The 21588-nt window shown below is 44.5% G+C and overlaps 1 protein-coding gene across 3 annotated transcripts in view; it reads right to left on the bottom strand.

Moving 5' to 3' along the window:
* Lhfpl2 (LHFPL tetraspan subfamily member 2) overlaps positions 1 to 2952 on the bottom strand; it is a 150692-nt gene extending 147740 nt beyond the window's left edge. For 2 of the 3 annotated variants that reach the window (XM_087896795.1, XM_087896794.1), the window contains exon 1: positions 2810 to 2952. The gene's annotated coding sequence lies outside the window, so the exon portion shown is untranslated. The remainder of the gene's footprint in view (positions 1 to 2809) is intronic. The other variant, XM_087896797.1, reaches the window with a different exon arrangement.
* Between the last annotated feature and the right edge of the window lie 18636 nt (positions 2953 to 21588).

Here is a 21588-nt window from a genome sequence, read left to right as displayed (position 1 = left end):
TACGGACCCCCTGTATCTTCCTAAGCCTAGTAAGCATTGAGTGTAACATTGATTTTAGCATTCTTGGGCACTGTTTATCATGTTCACCACTATAGAGTTTTCACAATGTTTTCTTTCCAAATAAAACATGGATATTTATTTTGATGGGATATGGGGACCTAAGAATCGGCCACTATGAAGAGCACAGGCCTGGAATGATGAGCCACCTCTGCACCCCAGCTCTCGGGGGTACACAGAGACTGCACTACAAAATGTCTAGAAGAGGTGGCCCAGAAAATGCTGACCAGGAGAGGCCAAAAGGATAGTCTGAAAGTTCTAGAAAGAGTGGGTATTTCTAGGTATGGACCATCAGAGGCATGGCTCAACTCAGTCACTCATCTGAAAATCAGGGTATCCTCACATTCCCCTAATCCCGGGGACTCCGAGAGATGACAATCGTTGTTAATGTTTTCTGAGCATTCACTGTGCATAGAAAACCATCTCAAACCCCACAGACATCAGTTCATCTTCCAAGGACTCTGGCTTGAACTTGTTACCACCATTTTCAAAAACTTTAGATACTTTATTATTAGCATTTTAATTCTGTGGATATTTGGGTATCGGTGTATGGGTTTGTGCATATGGATGCAGTGCCTGCAGAGGCCAGAAGAGGGTATTCAATCCCTAAGAGCTGGAGTTACAGACAGTTATGAGCTACCCAACATTGGTGGCGGCAATCCAATCCAGTTTTCTAGAAAGCAGTAGGCACTATTAACTGCAGTGCCATCTCTAAGATTTATTTATTTGTGTGTGTGTGTGTGTGTGTGTGTGTGTCTATATGCATGCACACATGTGCGAGCAGGTGCCTTTGGAGGCCAGAAGAGGGCATGCAATGCCTTGGCGCTGGAGTTACAGGCATTTTTGAGCCACAGGGTGTGGGTACTGGGATCAGAGCTCCAGTCATCAAGACAGAGCAACAAAAGCCATTGTTCCAGCCATACCACTACCATTTGATAGACACGGGGACCAAGGCTGAGAACAAGAAAATAGCCTGCCAAATATTCACATAGGGTTTCACACGGTGAGCTCAACAGACTGAATCCGAGTCTCTTAAAGACTTTTTCTAAGATTGATTTTCAATTCCATCTAGGTGTGTGTCTGCATTTGGGTATGTGCACATGAATGCAAGTAGCTATGGGGACAGAGGCACTGCATTCTCAGGAGCTGGAGCTAGGCAGTTGTGAGTTACTTGCACTGGGTTCTAGGAAATGAACTCAGGACTTCTGGAAAAGCAGCAAGAGCTCTTAATGACTAAGCCAGCTCGCCAGTCCTGTGAGTCTCTTCAATTTTAATCAGTCTACGTTGGCAATTCTTTGCAGTAATGATAAGACAGAAGACAGGCACAACTTATGCCTACACACACACCCTTGAAGTTTTCAACTCATTGTTTTGTGACCACCTCCTGCTGCAGATTTTCCTCCCTGCCTTGCTCAACCCCTGCATGCAGCAAAATCTCTAAGTCCCTATCTCCGCTGTTAGCAGGTGCTGTCAATTGTGAGCCATGCACATGGATAAACAGTGTGTATTATTTTTCCCATAAGGCACTGCTTTCCCTCATCTACAAAGATCCCTTTTCCCCCCACAGACAAATGATGGGTTCATGTATCATGACTCAAATTATATTCACAAATGTTCGTTTGCAGTGTAATTACTCTTCCTAACTAGTCTGGCTCCCAGACAAATGAGCAGCCCCCTCCCCATCCTCCTGCACGCACAATGCGCCACCTCCCGCCATAAAATGCTACCCTGCCACAGACCACAAGCCACAGTGTCTGCTCTGTGTGACCACTTGGAGGTAACTATTACAAAATAAGATGTTGTTCTGTATTGCTTTAACCCTTTCGAATATTAGTTCATCAAGATCAGATTTCCAACAGAGGCTGGAAATCTTGGCTGCAGAAGGATTTTTGTCTTCCCCGTCTTTAAACAATTTAATCGTCGCGAACGTATTCTCTATCTTAATTTGAAAAGGAGTTTTTAAAGTGATTAGGAGAGCATCAGATAAAGCAAGATAAGTTCTCCTGTCTTCTCTTCCACCTGGGCAGGAGAGCTCTCAGAGAATGAAAGTCCCTTCGAAGGAAGTCTGGGTTACTCTATGGCTCCCCCCACACCTTGCCGCCCTCTGGCTCCACACACTCGCGGGCAGTGGTTCCACTTTTCCATATGGGTCACCAGCTGTAATCTACAAACAATCACGGCACAAAAATACAGGAAGCTTCCCCGGGATAGGGAATGAGGATGAGAGTCTCTGCCTTTCTCTCACTCCCCAACGGGGCTTCCATAGAAACCTCTGAACCTCCAGAAATAACAGAAAAGTTGAGCCGGCTTGGAGAAAATCTTTTCGCTTTTCTTAGTTCATAGAGCACGAGACCGCGAATAGTCGGAGAGGAAAGGAGCCGGGCGAGGGTAGGAACTGCAAAAAAAACCCGTCCGTCCTTCATCCACCCCAAATATGATGTACCCCCCACCCCCGCCCACCTCCTCTCCAACCCTCACCCCCGATCTTTGTGCTTGCCACAAAAAAACATGCAGCCCGGGTCTGAGATGCAGCTAGGGTCTGTGGCCAGTGAGACCCACGCGGCACGGAGCAGGACTGGCGGGGGACCCCTGCAGCTCCCCGATAAGAAGCAGTTCCCGGCTCAACTTCGTCCACGTCTGCTGCCCGCACTACAGCAGATCCTTCCCGCCCCGGCACCCGCGGTCTGTCCCGCCGCGCCCCCGTAGGCTGTCCGGGACCGTCCCCCTCCCGGGCTCCCCGCGCCTCGCCTACCTGGCCAGGGACGCTCTGAGCCAGGAGCATGAAGCCTTCCCCAGCCGGGCTCTTCGTGCAGCCACCTCGCTGCCGCCTCGATCTGGCCCTTGCGGACCCGCACGGGAGAGGGCGGGAGCAGACGAGGGTCGGCGGCGCCGGGGCGGAGGCCGAGGGGCGGGCGCAGCGGGAGGAGGCGGTTGAACCTCGCAGTCAGGCCGGCCGCTGCCACTCAGCATCCCCGCCTCCCGCCGCCGCACGGGGAGGGGTCGGCAAGGCCCAGCCTTTGGGGGAGGGGGGAGTCCTGCAGGGCTGGGGAGGGTGTGCGTGACGCGGGATCCCGGCGAGAGGGTACCGGAGCCCTGCCGGGTCCCCTTCTCACGCACTTTGGAGGAGCGGTCTCTGGGGCGCTGATCGTGGACCGGATCCGGCGGGGCGGGAAGAACGTTAGTCGGTGGCCCTGGAGAACGCAAGCTGGAGAGGGGGCTGCAATTTCCAGGTCCTGCTGTCTACTTGGGGAAACTGTGCAAGCAGTCCCAGACTATTCCCAGCTTAGGCGCTTGCGTCCAGACACATCCTCTCCTCACTCAAGATAGTTTTCAATGGATATCTAAGGCATTTTAGCCAGTCTGAAAGGGATCCTTGTCCAGACAGGAGACCCACCAACTTCTCACCACCACCCCCAGGGGTGGGAGCAAAAGACAGAGTCAAACAGTCAGGGGTTGAATCATCTGCATTCACTGTGTAAGGATTTGTGTAAGGACAGAGCTCAGCCAAGAAATCTTCCTTTGTATCTCCCCACCCCTACCAAATTTCCCCCCAAACTCTCAAACAGTCGTCTGAGATGCTCTATACACCAAGGCACAGACCCAGTCGGTTTGGGCTCCCCCCCGCGTCCCCCCCTCCCCCCCCTCCGCCATCAGTCGCAGTTTGCATGGGCTTTTTGCTCTTGAAGTCTTTGCACTTAGCCCGCTATTTCCACGCCCACCTGGGTTTGTCCGCTTCAGTGGCTATATCCTGCTTTCAGTCTGTTTGTGTGCCCTCGCACCTAGCTGCACAACCTTACAGGTTAATGGCTCTGGAACACCACTCCGCAGGCCACTTCCTATGTGAGAAATCTGAGGCATTCTGCCAAGAAAAGAAAAATAATAGTTTTTGGACACTCCACTACTGAAAGCCATAGCCACAGCTGGCCCACTCACGGTTTTGTAGATAGCCTAAGTGAGGTCACCCGTGACCGTTGATTGGAGAGGAAACATGCAAATGAGATGGAGACGGTTTGTGATGCTCCACATGCAGAGGTTGCCACCGATTAACAACTGGAAGCACAAATGCATCTTGGTGCATCTGCTCTGTCCAGAAAGGGTCCTAGAAGGGTCTATGCCTGCATCCATGTTGAAGTTGCTGATGCGGTTCCCATGACTTCTCCCGTAGATGAATCCCAGTTGACTTCACTGAAAAAGAAGCTTTCAGGGAGACATTCTGCTACAAAAGAGCTTTAAGTATTCTTGCTATTTTGCAAAATTACATGCTAGAAATAACAAGAGGGTTGACGGGTTAAGAATAAATTATTCAAAACTCTACATAGTATTACAAGCAGAGAATTAGCAAGAACAACCATTCAAAAAAACATACTCATTAAATTCCTAATAAATATTACAGTAAATATAAGACTTCACCTTTATAAAAAGATGAAGGTAATTGTGGGAGAGTTGTTTGAGTTGCTGAGTTGAGAAGAAGCACAAAGCAAATTTTAAAAAGAGAAACTTTCACCTTGTACCCTCTTCCTGTAAACCCTTCAAGGTTATCTCACTTGGCTAAATCAACTCCGAAAAGAACACAATACTCTGTAGTCACAACCACATGCAGTCTAAGTCCCCAAGGCCCTGCACATTGGCGGCTCTTGTCCTTTGGTGACCTAGGAACATTTGAATATCAAGTGGCACTACTACCTCTATTTTATCAGAAGCCCTCCCTACATAGAAGCAGTCATGGGTGAAGTCATTTGTTATGCATGGCAGAGACATCCTTGCAAGAGTAGAGAATGCTCTCTGCTCTCAGGGTAGACCACACTGTGATTCACACATCTGTTGAGCTGCTAACTGTAGCTTCTGTCAGAGACTATTGAAAGCACTTGGAGATATGTCAGGGAACAGGAAGAAATGGAAAAATGACTTGCCTCGTGGATTATGGGTACTGAGCATTACTTTTCGTTTTCGTTGCATTTGGAGGTATTATATGTTTCCTTAGCTGGAACTGGTGCCTCCTCTGTCTCAATCTCTTTGAAGGGCACACTCTGTAGCCTACAACCTTTGCATCTTCACAATGCTGGCAGAGTAAATACCTGTTGGGACATATAAATTAGGGTGTTTGTTCCCAGTTGGTACTCTCTGTTGAATTCATAGAAGATCCTCCTGGGAAATAAAGCATGAACTTTCCCCACCTCTCAATCGTGTGTACAGCTACTTGCGCTAACATCAAAGCCAGCATTTGCAGCGAGGATGATATGGATCTGAAGGTTAGATAAAATTACACTTAGTGGGAAATGAAGGGCGTGACACCACAATGCCAGGACAGAGTACCTGGAAAGGAAGCCCCGGAGAAGGACTCCCGAGTGGGAAACTCTGGAGTGTTGTCAGCGCTGCCCCTGTCATGGGCTTGGGTTAAATTTTCAAAAAACACTGGAAGGCATGAGCGAGGAGGAAATTAAAGAGTATCTACAAAGTTTAGTCAAATGACAAGGAGGCCTTGGGAGAAAATGATTATGAGCCACTTGAATGGGTCATAAGGTAAAATTACAGTGGAGCCTGGCTGAACAGTATGATTGCAAACTCACTTGCCTGCACAGATGTCTCTGCTCTCTGAACATCTGGACATGGCACCCCATCGACCAGGCTAGAGAGCTTTCCATGTATGAACTCTGCATTGTATTCTTTCAGGGTGAGAACCGGTGTGGGAGTTAAAGAAAATACATATTTTTCACAGGAAGGTAATCTATTTTCCTGACCATCAGCATATCGAATATTGATTAGCTTCAATTTCCCTGCTCATTGTGAAAATCAGCTTCTTAAATAGACAGACCCCCAACACACACAGCTGTGAAAGGTGGCTATTTCCTAAAATGACACAATCGTAAAGGACATAGAGTTTTGAAATCCGTCTGCTGTGAAGACCCAGAGTGGAGGAAGTGGAGGAACGTTAGTGGACTCAAGGAGTCAGGCGGAGTTACAGGTCTGTGGTGGGCACTGCAAAAAGACGCGGACTGAAAACCGCTCGTTCTGCTCCTCTCAGGGATGTAATTATATGAATAAGCTATCTGAAATTCTACACATCTATCATTTTCTCCTACAAATAAGCATTGAGAAAAGGCAAGTTTGAACACCAAGACCTAAAGAGCTCTACTTTGTACAAGATCAGCACTATCTGAGACAGAGGCTACCTTCGTGACCACAGAAGCAGCCCATTCAAAGTCACCATGAAATTCCACATCTGAATTTCGGCACTGGTGTTAGCATGTGTTAAGACAGTGATTAAAAATTAAATCTGTATATACAAGAGAAACTTCTCTGTTTTTCTAGAAATTTCATCACCAAGGTGTGCAGCTGTCATTGAAAGAAAGCTAACAAAAATGTCTCCGGTGGACAACAAACTTTGCAAGTTTGAATGGACACAGTGAAGTCAGGGAAACAGCAACAGGTTGGATAGGAAAGGCCATGGACTCCTAAGAAATTTCTTCTCTCTCTCTCTTTCTCTCTCTCAACTTCAGTATTGTGTTATCTATCACATAAACACCTGTAGGCTTCTTAACTGCTCAGTAATATGTAACTAGCAAGTTAACAGCAGTTAACATGTAACTGGCAAGACCAATTAGCCAGCTCTTGAGTGACTCCTAATCTTCACCGGCAGCACCTGCAGACATTTTCTTGGACTGCAAACCTTTCTCAGGAAAGAACAAAAATACAGAAGCCTGCGGGGATTAGCTGTCTAACAGTACTCATGACTCCCCCCCCCCCGGGGGGGTGAATTCTAGCCCTAATCGCGACACTGTGAACATCTGGTCCCTGGCTTGTGCTTCCCAGACTTTATCTCAGCTATTAGGAAGCATGTGCTGCTTTCAAGACCTCTACTCTTAGCCTCACTGGTACCTAAGGGGAAATTTAGAAGCATGTCTGTCATGATTCAGTAACAAGGCTAAAAATGAGACATTGATAATGCTTTTTTTACAACGTGAAGTATATGTCTTTAATCTGACTCAAAATGAATATAAATATACATGTATACATATATACACATATATGCATATGTATATACACATACATGCATTACATACACACGTATGTATATGCATGTATAGATACATACATTTATACATATATATATATAGAGAGAGAGAGAGAGAGAGTGACAGACAGACAGACAGACAGGCAGGCAGGCAGGCAGACAGACAGACAGAATCATCTTTCTTGTGAGCTAAGCAGATTGCATAGTACCTGCATTAATTCCTTCAGAGGATAACCTCTCCAATGACTTAATTATTTTTTAATAGTTCCATCACCTCTCACACTGCCACACTGGGTTCCCAGCTCCCAACACACAAATCTTTAGTGTACATCTTTAAGCCATCTCCAAATCTGAAGCCCAGGGGTACATTTGTGCGGTTATGTTTCTAGGAAAAGAAATGGAAGGGGAGTAAAAGAAAATGCTCCTTTTAGATAAGATGTTCAAATTGGAGGTTATACCCATACACATGCCTATACATATATGCATTCTCCCTATATATATACATATATACACATATGTGCACATGTATGCACTTTTTCCTGTAAGAAATGAAGGCTAGTGTGCATCCTCCTCCCCCAACCATAGTGTCTACTGTGTTACAAATGAGCAAGCCACACTATGTCTTTTCTGCCTGCGCTCTGACTTCCTACGTTAATGTTATCCATCCTAGAATACTCCACTGCCATCTGCCATCTGCCACATGACTCAGCCATGCAGCCTCTCCCCAGAGGCGAGCAATGTCACATACTGTTTAGTAGGTTCTCGTGAGCCTACACATGGATGCTAGACAACTGCTCTACCACTGAGCTATGTGACCAGTGCTCTTTTTACTTTTATTCTGAGACATTGCCAAGACTGGCCTTGAATTTCATTCTGTGGTCAGAGAGGCCTTGACCTCGTGACACCAGCCCTTAGTCTCTTCAGTAGGATTACAGGCCTGTGTCCCTAGACCCTGTGACATCAGGCTTTTGGACTTTTATACCTGGGAGCAAAATAATCCTTTTAAATAAAGTATCCAGCCTTGGGTATTTTGTTATAACAATGTAAAGCAGACTGATGTATCTGTAAAACAGATCCATTTGTTTGTGGTAATCACTCATTTAAACATCTTACTCTAGTTAGTGCTAGAGATAGAGAACACATCAGCTCCTGTTAGTAGGAAAAATATTGAGTATCTCAGGTCATTGCTTGCACTTTGCATGTTTCTAAGGGGACCCAGGTATTTTTCTTCTTGCTTAAAATAATAGAAAAGGGTAAGAGATCTTTTTGCCAGTGTCCTGGTTTACCAAAGCCAGGCATTAAATGTCAGTCTGTGTCTTTCAGACTTAACGCAAGTCCCATATTCAATCTACAGTGTAGTTCTCAGAGTCCAGTGAAGGGTTCTAGCTGTTCCTCCAGGCAGACAAACTTTGTCTTGAATGACTTTCTAAAAGGAGTTGAATCGTGGGAATCCTCGCATCTTAGAAACTGGACAATCTAAATATGTAGATGCAGAACCTCTACTCAGGGAAGCAAGACTCTTCCTCCAGCAGTGAAGGCAGAAATGAACAGGAACGACAGAATGGTCCAGACGGCCTTTCTGGTCCAGCTGAAGAGGCTGAAGCTACATCCTCTAAACATAACTTTCCCCCAGACTCTAGTGTCCTCAGAAAAGAAAACACAATGATGACAAATGAGCCTTGCATTATGCAACTATGCAAAATAGCACCATTACTCGTCCATTTCACAAATGTTTCTCAGGTTTAAATTTACACCTCTCCCAGAACTCGGTCACCAACCACCACCCATGTCCACTTCAGAACAACCTTGGGAGGTGGCAATCAAAGCAAGAACTAAGCCGGAGGATTGGACTATTTCTAGTCTTTTCTCAACTGAACAGCTTGTGCTACAGTAACTACACCAAATAATGCTTGCTCTCTTTTGAGGTTCTATAAATGAAACCACAGAAACCACAGAATTAGGACCTAGAAAAGCAGATGACAGTGGGGAAACATCAAGAAAACAAAACTATGGGCTGGAGAGATGGCTCGGAGGTTAAGAACGCTGACGGTTCTTCCAGAGGTCCTGAGTTCAAATCCCAGCAACCACATGGTGGCTCACAGCCATCTACAATAAAATCTGGTGCCCTCTTCTGGCATGCAGACATACATGGAGACAGAACAGTGTACATAATAAATAAATTTTTTTTTTAAAAAAAAGAAAGAAAACAAAACTAGTTTTATTGTAGGAGTATTTCCTTTAAATTTTGTGTGAAATAAGTTTATTGGTCAACTCAAAAAAACTACAAATGCCTTCTTCATTTTCTAAAACTGGATGGGATAATAGGTAGATTAGTGTGAGCTTACTCATACTAATAATAATAGTGAGTAATAAAGTGAATACTTGTGAGTTATTATTTATAGATAATTTACATTGGTTTAGATTCTTGTATATTGATACAAATTCAAATTATATTTGTTATATTAAATATGCTCCTACTTCTGTTTATAATATTTGTACACCTATGCAAAGTTATTTTGTCATATTACATGCATATTTCTATATTTATCATATTGCACTATACATTTCTACATCTGATCAAGATACGTATACATTATTTACACTTTGAAGTCATTGTCCTCATTTGCTGCACATTTGTTTAAAAACTGTTTAATATTCTAATATGAAGTCTTAGTCTTTAAGCTATATACATACTAGGAAATATAGATCAATAGTCATTCATGTTTGTCATGCTCACAGTTAGACTAATCAGGTTCTTTAGATACACAGAGATTGTATTCTGCATAGATAGTAATCTTCAACCACTTCAAAGAACTGTAAAAAAAAAGACATTTAAATAGCTTAGGGTTCTATTGACGTGAGACACACGATTGCTCCTGGCAGCACCGATCTATTCCCAAGAGAATGTTGGACATTGAAGACACTCCACTTGGAGCTTGTTTTCTTCTTGGCAAAACTGGCCTTTGGGCAAGGAACTGCCCATGAATCGACCACTGACAAAATGCACAATGTCCAGACTGGACAAAGCAGGATACAAGAAAAAAGACTGCCAAAACTTGCCAAGACAAGGTAAGATAGTTTTAAAATTTTCCTGCCTTTGAAAATGGTTTGTCAGTTACTCTAGGCCTTAGCCAAAGTTGATTGCTCCAACACTGCAAATGAGACTTTAGGTGATTGCCCAGGTAGCCAGTTGTCTCTATCATTTATTGCACCTTTTGGAAGTTGCTTGATTGTACTTCCTGTTTACTTAAGTAATATTATTTCCGCCTCAGGTCTTTGATGGGGTTGAAGACTAGATAGTCATAGTTACTTTCTTCTCATGACTTAGCCAAGCCATTTCTAATATAAGACTTAGATTCCTTAGGATAGGATAACTATTAAAACATTTAGCATATGTTTCTTGCTTGATATTGCTTATGCAGGTTGCAATTCTAATTTATGTGCTTGATATTTGTTCTTATTGTATATAGTTTTGTATTAGACTTAGAACTCTTTTATTTAGACAAAAGGGGGAGGTGTTGTGGGAACTCCTTCAGCCAATAGCCTTTAAGATATTAGCTCACTCTGGGCGTGGCTACACGTACACATATTATATATATATATATAAAATATATATTGTTATATAACTATATATAGATGTAGAAACGTACACAGCCCCATTGGCTGCTGGATTATTATACATTATTATTATAAATAATAATAAATTATTATTATTATACTTCATTCTGAGCTATGTGGGACTACTTTATAATAATCGACTACACGAGAGTCAAGAATTCAAGTCACAGCAGCTTGACAGACGTGTTTTCTAGGCAGACAGAAAGAAAACATCCTCGAAAAGAAAGTATCACGAACTTTGGAGTTTTGTGGCTGAGTATAAGTAAATGTCACCTCCTCCATCAGCTACCAAACAATTTTAGGTTCATTAGCTAACCTCTCCAAACTTCAGTTTTCTTAACTTTGTTTCACTTTGAGACAAGGTCTCAGTATGCAGACTAGACTGCCCTTGAACTACAAAGGACTATCTTGTCGGCCTCTGCCTCTGAGTGCTGGGATTAAAGGTGTTCGTCACCCCGCCTGGAATCTCCTCACTTTGAAATAAGGAAAGCACTACTTTCTGCATGGGATTATTTTATTACAATGTATGTGGATGTGCCTATTACAAGCCTTCAGATTTTCTCCACTGGGAGATGAATTAATGTCCGCCCCTCCTTATACAGTCTGAACAGCACACCAAGGTTAATATTGTACCAGAGTTCACCCTGAGGAATCATTAGTGAGGGGGTAGGATGCAGGTATGGATGACCCTAAGGCAGCCTTACTGAAAGGCCTGTACCGACAGCTTCCCCAGAGCTGCACAGACCAGACAGAGCCTGTAAATTCCAGCCCTTCCGGGGACCCCCCGCCACCCCAGCTCACCCCACCCTCACCTCTGCCCAATCATACAAACAGCTGGGAGAAGTAGATAGAAACTCAGCTGAGGGGCCTAGGACCCTCCCCTAACCCTTCCTTTTGAGAGGCAGTCAGCAGTTCACAAGCCCCGTGGTAACTCACCATGTAGAGCAGCCAATCATGAAAAAGGGGCAGTTTTATTTGGAGGATCCTGCCTGAGGGCAGCTGGTTTGTGCTCCCCCTTTGACACTCACCTGTACTTCCCAGAGAGATCTTCCCCCCTCGGGGTTCAAGCAGTCATCCCTTCCTTCTTGCCAGTCACATGACTTTACCATACTGCTTTCCAAAGGAAATGATGCTGAAGGCATAGAGGGTATGAAGAGACACTCAAGTCACTGAGAGACGATCAAGCGTCCAGAAACAGATGCCCACATTTACGCTCAACAATTTTTAAGAAGCACATTAGTCCACTTTGGTTGCAAAGAGACAGCCTAACCAACAAGTGAACCTGAAGTGCTGGACAGACATATGCCAAAGGAAGAATATGAATGTCCTTCTCTTGTTCCACCCCTAATTAGCTCAAAATGCATTACCAGTCCTCAGCTGTGGGGCTGAAACTACGCCAAAACTCATAGAAGAACATACAAAAGCAAATGTGTATGACTTGGATTAAGCCTTAATTTCTTAGATATGACCAGAAGAATAATGCTCAAAGAAAAAAGCCATCGAAGTCTACTCAAAACTGAAAATTATGTATAACAAGGGACACCATCAAGAAATTGACAAAAACCCACAGAATGGATGCCAATAATTTTTAAACTATTTCTCTAGCAAAGAACTTGAAATCAGAACAGAGAAAGAACCCTTACAAATCAAGAATAAAAAGACAAGTCAGTTAAGTATGAGTAAAGGCTAGGAATAGATACTTCTGCAAGAAGATATGGAAAAGGCCAATAATAACATAGGAAAAGGAATCTCACTAATTGTCAGAGAAGCACAAACCAAATCTACAGAGAAATAACATACTAACAGCACCAGAATGACTAAAATAAAGAAAATAATAGCAAGTGTTGGTTTGGAAGTAGAGAAACAAAAACCTGGCCAGTCACATGCCTTTTTAAGGCAGCATTTTACTCCGTAGTCCAGGCTGACCCATAATTCACTTTGAAGAGCATACTAGCCTCAAACTCAGAGCAAGTCTCCTCTTGGGATTCAAGGCATGAGCTCCCAAGCCTGACACCAAGAAGAAATTTGAAGTAAGAGAGTTCTTGGGAGCTATTGAAAATGTTAAATGGTAGGAATGATCTGGGTTTGTCTAGAAAGATTTCCCTGGCTTCTAGAAGAGAGACAGAATGAGGGGGAACAAGATGGAAAATGGAGGCCTCTTTTCCCGAAGCTTGGGGTGAAGCCAAAGTGACCAGTAGAGACAATAATACCTGGAAGGACAGTATGGGAGGGGTTGTCCAGAGTGATGGCATCACGTATTAGACCAGGCTATGTTTGCGTGGCAGGATGTGCCAGCTATGGGGATAACAAACATAGTCAATGATGCCATTCTTGTGGGGTCTTGTTGACTGGAACCTAGCTGTCCCTAAGCGGACACCAGATCATGCTATGGGCCCTGGGATATGTAAAATGGAAGCCTCCCTCCTGGACGGAGGGCAGATTCAGACCACACCAGTGCGTCAGTGTCCCTAGAACACTCGGCCATTATACTTGAGTCAGTACAACCTGGAGCGACTTCTAAAGACTCCCAGCTTCTGGTAGAGCCTGGGTTTCTACGTTCTCCTGGGAGAAACTTCCTTCTTGTGATCATCTGACATTCTTCATTTGACTGAAAAGCATTCAGTACAGTTCATCAGTGCCAGGTGACATCATTGCAGCCTGGGGCTGTGAGGCGGCTGTTGGTTTCTTCCAGTAGCAAAGGCTTGTCTTTGGTATGGATAGCAACAAGAGCGAAACCAGGTCCAGTTCTCCAATCTCGTACCAAAGAGGGGTTTCTGACACCTGGATTCCAGGAGAAAGTTTCAGTTTATAACCTGTTCTGGTGGGTATGTTGTGAGTGTGCATGTGTGCACGTGTGTGTGATGTGTGTGCATGTGCATATGGTGTGTGTATGTGTGCATGTGTGTGAATGTGAGGTGTGTGTGTGTGTTGTGTGTACATGTGCCTGTGTGGTGGGGGTATGTGCGTACATGCATGTGGTGTGTGTGGTGTATGTGCATACATGCATACGGTATGTGTGTGTGCATATGTGCATGTGTGTGTGTGAGTGTGTGCACGTGTGTGTTGGAAGACAATTTAAGGGAGTTGGCTTCCTCCTTCCACCACCAGTACTGAGGGAATGGAAGTCAGGTCAGCAGGCTTAGCCACAAGTACTTTTACCTGATGAGCCCTCTCACTGGCCCCAAGGGACTTTAGAAACCTTTGTTGCTTTAGAAATGAGAAAAAGCCATCAAGCCCTAACAGAAGTATCGATTCTCATGCCAATCTAAAGTTTTAATGCGTTTATGGATTGCTGATGAGATAAAAATTAACAGGAAAAAAATAATCAATAAAAATATCCTAAAAATAAAAGTCCCCTCAGAGAACATCTCTGACTTGTGCTGTAGGGTTCTGTGTGTTCAGAGTTCCCTTAGAAACCTGAACTCTCTTTGACCTGATAGAAAGCAGGCACTTTCAGCCTGAGAAGGAAAACACCACTATATGCCTGGTCAAAAACAGACAAGAGTAAAGTGCTTTTCTTCCCCAGAGCCCTCACAAGGAAAAGCAACTTGGTGTTTACTGATAACACAAGAGGAATTTGGGGGAAACACTGCAAATCTGAAAAACAATTTGTTCAATCTTTGTTTGATGGTGGCAGTGACCCAGAAGTGGAGCCTCTTTCTCTCAGCCTGGAGCACTCGCCAAAGCTCCCAGGAGCACAGCATTGCCAAAGGAGGAAGCTTGCTCCTGCTTCTCTCTAACAATGGCAGCATCCGGCTAAGGCTGTGAAGGAAGAGATGGGTGGTAAATTGCGCTGTGATTTTCAAGGAACAGGCTCATGAAGCGACTTAGAGAGAATGCATTAATTTCCTTCACTTCCCTAATAGAATAAAATAGGGCATTTAATGCTTATGAATGCAAATGAATTCAGTTTTATGCATATCCACTATATATGAGTTTAATTAATTCAGCTTTATTATATCTCACGAACTTTGCAAAACTAACTAGCAATCATTTATAGCATCTGGAAAGGCATAAGCAGGGGTTCCATTACTACCTTGAGCCAGCTGAGATCATGAAACAGAGAAAACCGCAAACTTCCTACCCCACAGACTGTTGCCCCTGCTCTGGATAGGACCATGACTTAATGGTAGGCCATTGTTCAAAGAAAGTCACGTCACCAAATATTCTGTGTGCCAAGTGGATGTCAGCAGAGTGTTTTTAAAAGTTTGTTTTGAGATAGTAAGAAACTATCTCAGTTGATAATGTGTTGTCCTGCAGGCAATAAGACCTGAGTTCCAGCCCCAGAAGCTATGAAAAAAGCCAGGTATGGGGACACTTCCTTGTAATCCAATGCTGGGGAGGCAGACATAAGTGGATCCCTTGGACTTACTGGCTGACCAGCCTAGCCTACTTGGCAAGTGAATTGGCCAGGCCAATGAAAAACCTTCTCATTCAAAACACAAAGTAGACCAGGAGGTGGTAGCCCATGCCTTTAATCCCAAGCACTGAGGAGGCAGAGGCAGAGTTTGAGGCCAGCTAGCCTACAGAACAAGTTATAGTATAGCTAGAGCTGTCACACAGAGAAACCCCGTAACGCCTGCATTACTCTCTTGGTACAGTTCACGGGCCACTGTACAGTATATGAGCCGGGCAAGGGCCTGGAGATTGAATGAACACACAAGAGACCTGGGCCAATCAAAAGAAAAACCTTATATACCTAGCTGCTGCACAATGGAATACCCCCCAGACAGGTGGAAAATTACCACGCCCAAGGTGGAGTCAACAATGCCCTATAGCTAATCACCAGGCATGGCAGAGGGAGCACCGGAACAAACAGGAAACGCTGGCTGGCCAGAAACTGTCCTCAAAATGAACCCTGGGAACAGGGGTAGACCCATGGGCCCTACAAAACCCTGTGTCATGAAACAAACAAACCAACAAAAAACAAAGTGGTTGGCTCATGAAGAATAACACCCAAGATTGACCTCAGGCCTCTATATGCCTGAGGACACACATACACAGAGACACAGAGAGACAGACAGAAACAGTGTCATTTTGCTCTTATTTTTCATAAATAAAATTCACGTTATTCATATCTTGAGAAAACATGATTATGAAATAGATTTGCTGAGTAAGAAGCTCCAGCAGAGACCAAAGGGTCGGCCAAGTGTCTTTCAATATCAGTACTGACACTGGTAGTCAATCTCTCACAATTAGAAAATGTCTTTAAAGTTGAAGAGTAAGTTGGATTTCTACATCACAGCATGTAGAAAGTGAACCAAAGCCAAGTATGGTGGTGCATGCCCACATCTGGGTCTCTGTGAGTTCAAGACCAGCCTAGACACCATACCAACTTCAGGTGTGTTTGCTGTGGTGACTTGAGTGAGAATGACCCCCTCGTGCTCACATAGTTGAGTTCTTGGTCCCCAGTTGGTGGAACTGCTTGGGAAGGATCAGGGGGTGTGGCCTTGTTAGCAGAGGTGTGTCACTGGGGGTGGGTTTTGAAGTTTCAAAAGCCCATGCCATTCCCAGTCAGCTGTCTCTCTCTGCCTGTGAATCAGGATGTAAGCCTTCAGCTACTGTGCCAGCACCATGCCTGCATGCCTGCTGTCACCATGATCCTTGCCACGATCATCATGGCCTCTAACCCGCTAAACCAATGAGCCCCAACAAGCTCTTTCTGTCACAAGTTGCCTTGGTCATGGTGTCACCTCATAGTAACAGAAAAGCAACTAAAAAGTAAGCTACATGTGGCCACAGTTATACAAGAATTTTAATTTGTTTTATTTTATTTTTTGTATTTTGAGCCAAGATCTTGCTGTAGAGTTCTGACTAGCATGGAACTTGTGATGTAGCACAAGCTGGCCTGACCCCTTTATGGTACTCCTCCCACCTCAGTCTCCATAGTGCTGTGATTTCAAGTATACACCTCCATACACAGCCTGTATCAGCTCTATATGGCATGTCTAGAAAGAGCAGACCTCTACAGACAGAAAGCAAACTGTCGGTTAGCAGGGCTGGGGGAGAGGAGGAGGACATTGCTGCTGAATGCATATGAGCTTTTTATTTGGATGCTAAAATAGTCTGAACTTAGTGGTAATGATGACATAACCCTGTGAATGTGTCAGAAGCCACAGAATTATAAACTAAAATACAGCTAAGTCAAGATTGGTGGGGCAGGCCTATAATTCTAGCTATTAGGGAGGCTGAGACAGGAGGCTTGCAAATTCAAAGCCAGCCTCAACTACAGAGGGATTCGTGGTTAGCCTGTGGGAATTAGGAAGAGCTTGTGTCTCAGAATAAAAAGTAAAATAAGTAAACAAATACACAAGAAATCAGGAATGTGGTTCTATGGTGGAGCCGAGTGTTGGGGGCTGCAGACCCCTGGCCCCCTGACTTTCTTTGCCTGCCTCAGACCCTTTGTCTGCTGAAGTGAGACAACTAGTTTCCTGTGCCTGCAGCTGCTCTGAGCACGAGACCCTCATGAGTTCCTGATGGCAGGGGAGTGGTTTCTGGTGGGTTTTACAACTGAAAAATCCCAAGAGCTGGGGTGTAGCTATCAGTTAAGGATCCCTATATAAGCTTCCCTGGAGTCCAAAAAGTTGGGATTCTTGTTTCAAGGATGACCCATGTCCCCGTGTCTCTGTCTCTGTGTGTGCGTTTTCAAATCTCCAGCCTAGTTCCCAGCAAGTGTACCATCCCATAGTGCAGGCGCCGCAGCTGAGAATTCTCAAAAAGCTAAAACGAAATCTCCCATATTACTCAGCTCTACCACTGAGACATGTATGTCACTCCTTGACATGTATGTGAAAGGACTCAATATCCTGCTTCACCATGCTTGCTCAGCCATGTTCATTGCTGCTATGTAGCTAGGAAATAGGAACAAATGTCTTCAACCAATGAATGAATGAATAATACAAATGTATATACACTATAGAATAATATGCAGATGTTAAGAAAAATGTCATCATGGACTTTGCAGATTGAATTAGAAAGGAGTGCATTGAGTGAGAATGGCAAATGCCATGTGTTCTCCATCATCAGAGGCTCCTACTTCCAAACCTTCAGCTATGAGTACATATCCTGGGGTTACTGCAGAAACTAGGAAGTAGAAAGGGACCATGACTGGGTTACAGGGATGGGGGAACAAAAGAGAGGGAATAGCAGGATACAAGAGCTCTGATGGGAAAATAGGGAAGTGGGACTCTAAATAGGCACGGAGAGGGAGAAATGCAGAAGAAGAAATAGCAGTATGTCTGAAAAAGTTAATATTAATCACTACCTGTATACAAATATGCATATATAATTTAAATAAAATATCTCTTCCAGGCTAATAATTCTTCCTCCAAGAGACAAAGACTATCTAACATAAACTCCAAAAACAGGCATGCAGAGTTCACTTTTGAGTTGTTGGTTAGGGTTGTCCATGAGACTCCCAAAACATTACAGACGATTGCTATTGACCTTGGTTGTTCCCAGGAGAAGGTAAGTCCCTATTGCTGAAGCCCAATGTACTTCACAGGCACAGGGCTTACAGATCCCATGGGCTGGAACTGACCTAACTGTCCCTCTCCGAGATTAGCCTTCATGGTAACTGAAGGCATCATGCAAGTTTCCAAGAGGGAAGCAACCAACAGTGCTACCCCGCTATGATGCCTATGAACCATAGCAAAGACCAGTGTGACATGATAACCCTAAAGGTGCAGTAGTGGCATGTATACCTTAGCAGTAACCAACAGCTCTCTAGTTGGGCTTAAGACCCATGGAACAAGAGGGAAGTTGTAGCCAGGCAGTGGTGGCGCACACCTTTAATCCCAGCACTCAGGAGGCAGAGGTAGGCAGATCTCTGTGAGTTCGAGGTCAGCCTGGTCTACAGAGAGAGCTCCAGGACAGCCAGAGCTGAACAGTAAAACCCTGTCTTGAAAAAAAAATGGAGAAGTTGTGTGTGGTAGTGGAAACCTAGCCAACTCTCAGGGCTAGTGAAGTCATGGATCTTGGAGGCAAGCCTACAAACACTTTACTAAATCAGCATAATCCCTAACTACAATCTAAATATTTGTGCTTATGCCCACAGATAAGTGTAGTCCTTGTCCCTCATCAAAGAAACTTCTCTTTGCAACAGATAGAGGTTGTTAAAGGAAACCACAACCGGTCAAAGTGCAGTTTTGGACACATCTGCAGTACAGCTCTCCCACCTAAGGCTTGGGGAACACTGTGGAAGAGGGCGTGGGAAGACGGTAAGAGCCGGAGGATCAGGGGGTTTGCTGTGAGATCGTGTCTCCTAGCGATGTCAGAAGCTTCGTCCACAAAGCCTCACAATCTGATTGCTCAGCTGTGAGCTGAACAAGGAAAACACCAGCCAGCATGGTAACACGAAAGGAGCAAAGCTCATAAGACCCCAGCCCTACACAAGGTGCTGCTGGCGACTGAGGAATACCGAAAGCAGGATCAAGTCTTTCTCCCTCAGGGACAAGCATGCCAGTTGGTTATCCAGTACCACTGGTCAGCCCTGAAGACACACATACACATAACACTAGACAGACTGAGCAGGTTATAGTTAGGAATATACGTGTATATGTAAATACATATATACATGCAACAACAATTAGCAAAAGAAGTGGTCATGAATTTGAAAGAGCAAGGAGGGGCATATGGCAGGCTTTAGAGGGGGAAATTGCATAATTGTAATCTCAAAGAATAAAAGTAAGAAAAGAATAATATTCTAAAGCTTAAAAAATTAATGAGAAGAATGGATTTGGGAACTGACTGTGTAGCCCCAGCTGGCTTGTCACCCTCCATCTTCCTGCCTGAGCCTTCTGAGCGCTGGGACTGGACACCAGCATGGTTTGCTATATAATTTTGCTCATTGCCTGTACGTATGACTCAGTAGATGAGAGTTGTGTGCTCATGTTTGCTGTGAGAGTGTTTGAGTGTTTGCTGCACACAGTTATGTACTTGGAGAGAGGAATAAATATAATATTCTGTCTAGGTAATCATTGAAAGTATTCTTTGACACAGCACCATACCTTGAGGGGCCGCAGTTTTTAGAGGTTGGTTGCCGTGTTGAATCAAGCTGCATCCGTTGTGGCAGAGTGAGACTGAAGGGCGGCAAAGCTGTTTGTTCATACGTAACACATAGTGCCATACACAAAGCATGGGAAAGGCGAGGTGATGCCAGTGTTAGTTGCCGGAGGCAACAGAATTAACTTTTCAGCGTAAGGAGTATCTCATGTGGAGTGGCTCTGAGACTGCCTCTAGTTTACAAGCGCAAAGCTTCCTCATACTGGAAGGAATTGACAGGAACCATAGGGGTGCACATAGCACAGACCTCAGCCTGCTTCAAATGTTCGCCAGGCAGGGTTTTTCCAGGACTGTGCCAGGGTTTGAGAAAAGACTTCAAAGTCAGCCCCCAGCAGAATACAGACTTCTGAGGACAATGTCAGAACACTGGTGTCACTGAGCTTCCCGGGTGGGAGATGCTAGACAATCTCTCTGGGGACTGTGGTGGTTTGAAAGAAAATGGCCCCCAAAGGGAGTGGCACCATTAGGAGGTGTGGCCTTGTTGAAGGAAATGTGTCACTGCAGGGGCGGGCTTTGAGGTCTCTTTTGCTCAAGCTTCCCTCAGTGTGACAGTCAACTTCCTCTTGCCTGCAAGATGTAAAACTCTCAGCTCTTAGCACCATATCTGCCTGCATGCCGCCATACTCCCCACCATGATGATAATGAACTGAATCTCTAAAACTGTGAGGGAGCCACCCCAGTTAAATGTTTTCCTTATAAGAGTTGCTGTGATCATATTGTCTCTTCACAGCAATGAAAACCCCTAACTAAGAAGTGGGCAGAGTATGTAGCATGTTTGTTAGCATGCAGGAGGCCCTTAGTTTGGTCTTCCGGTTCCCTATAAACCGGGCATGGTGGCACATACCCACATACCTGTAACCCCAGTACTCGGAAGGTAGAAGCTGGAGGATCAGAATTTCAAGGTTATCCTTGGCTTCAAAATTTTAATTAGCCAAGGCTAAAGAATGTCTCAAAACAAAAACAAAACCAACCTTTGAACTATGCTAAATTGGGAAAAGATTTTTCTTTGTTGTTGCCTGACTGGAAACATTAAAAGGGGATCGTGGAGGTGACTCGGTCAGTGAGTTTCTTACCTTCCAAGCAAGAAGACTTGAGTTCAAGCCCAAGAACCCTCCTAAGAAGAGTTGAGTGGGGTGACACATGGTTGTAATCCTAGTGCTGGGGAGGTAGAGACAAGTAGATCTGGGGCTCACTGGCAAGACACCTAGACCAGTGGTTCTCAGTCCTCCTAATGTGCCCCCCTTTAATACAGTTCCTCAAGTTCCTCATGTCATGATGACACCAACCAGAAAATCATTTTGTTGCTACTTTATAACTGTAATTTTGCTACTGTTATGAATCATAATATAATTATCTGCTATGTAGGATGTCTGATATAGGATCCCCAAGGTGTAGACTGAAAACCACTGGCCTAGAGTAGTCAGTGGGCTCCAAGCCAATGGCAGAGTCTCAAAATCATACAAACAAAAGAAGCATGGTAGATAGCTACTGAGACATGATGCCCAAGGTTGACCTCAGGTCTTCACATGCAGAGGCACATACCTGTGCACACAGAGTACATGAACACATATACACACAAATGTGCACACGATAATGTTGGAAAAATCAAAAAGCTCTTTTTAAGGACTGTACATTCATTTCTTTCATATTGCCTGCATCTTTTTCTATCAGTGAACTCACATGCAGATAGCAGTACACATGCAGATAGTGGTGCACATGCAGATGGCAGTGCATACACAGATGACAGTGCACACACAGTTGATGGTGCACACGCAGATGGCAGTGCACATGCAGATAGCAGTACACATGCAGATAGATAGCAATGCAGCTTTATTCAC

This window comes from Myodes glareolus, chromosome 15, assembly GCF_982192425.1.
Source record: "Myodes glareolus chromosome 15, mMyoGla1.1, whole genome shotgun sequence".
In the NCBI taxonomy this organism is placed as follows: Eukaryota; Metazoa; Chordata; class Mammalia; order Rodentia; family Cricetidae; genus Myodes; species Myodes glareolus.
The sequence above is the reverse complement of the archived record's forward strand: the minus strand, read 5'-3'. Positions and strand labels throughout refer to the sequence as shown.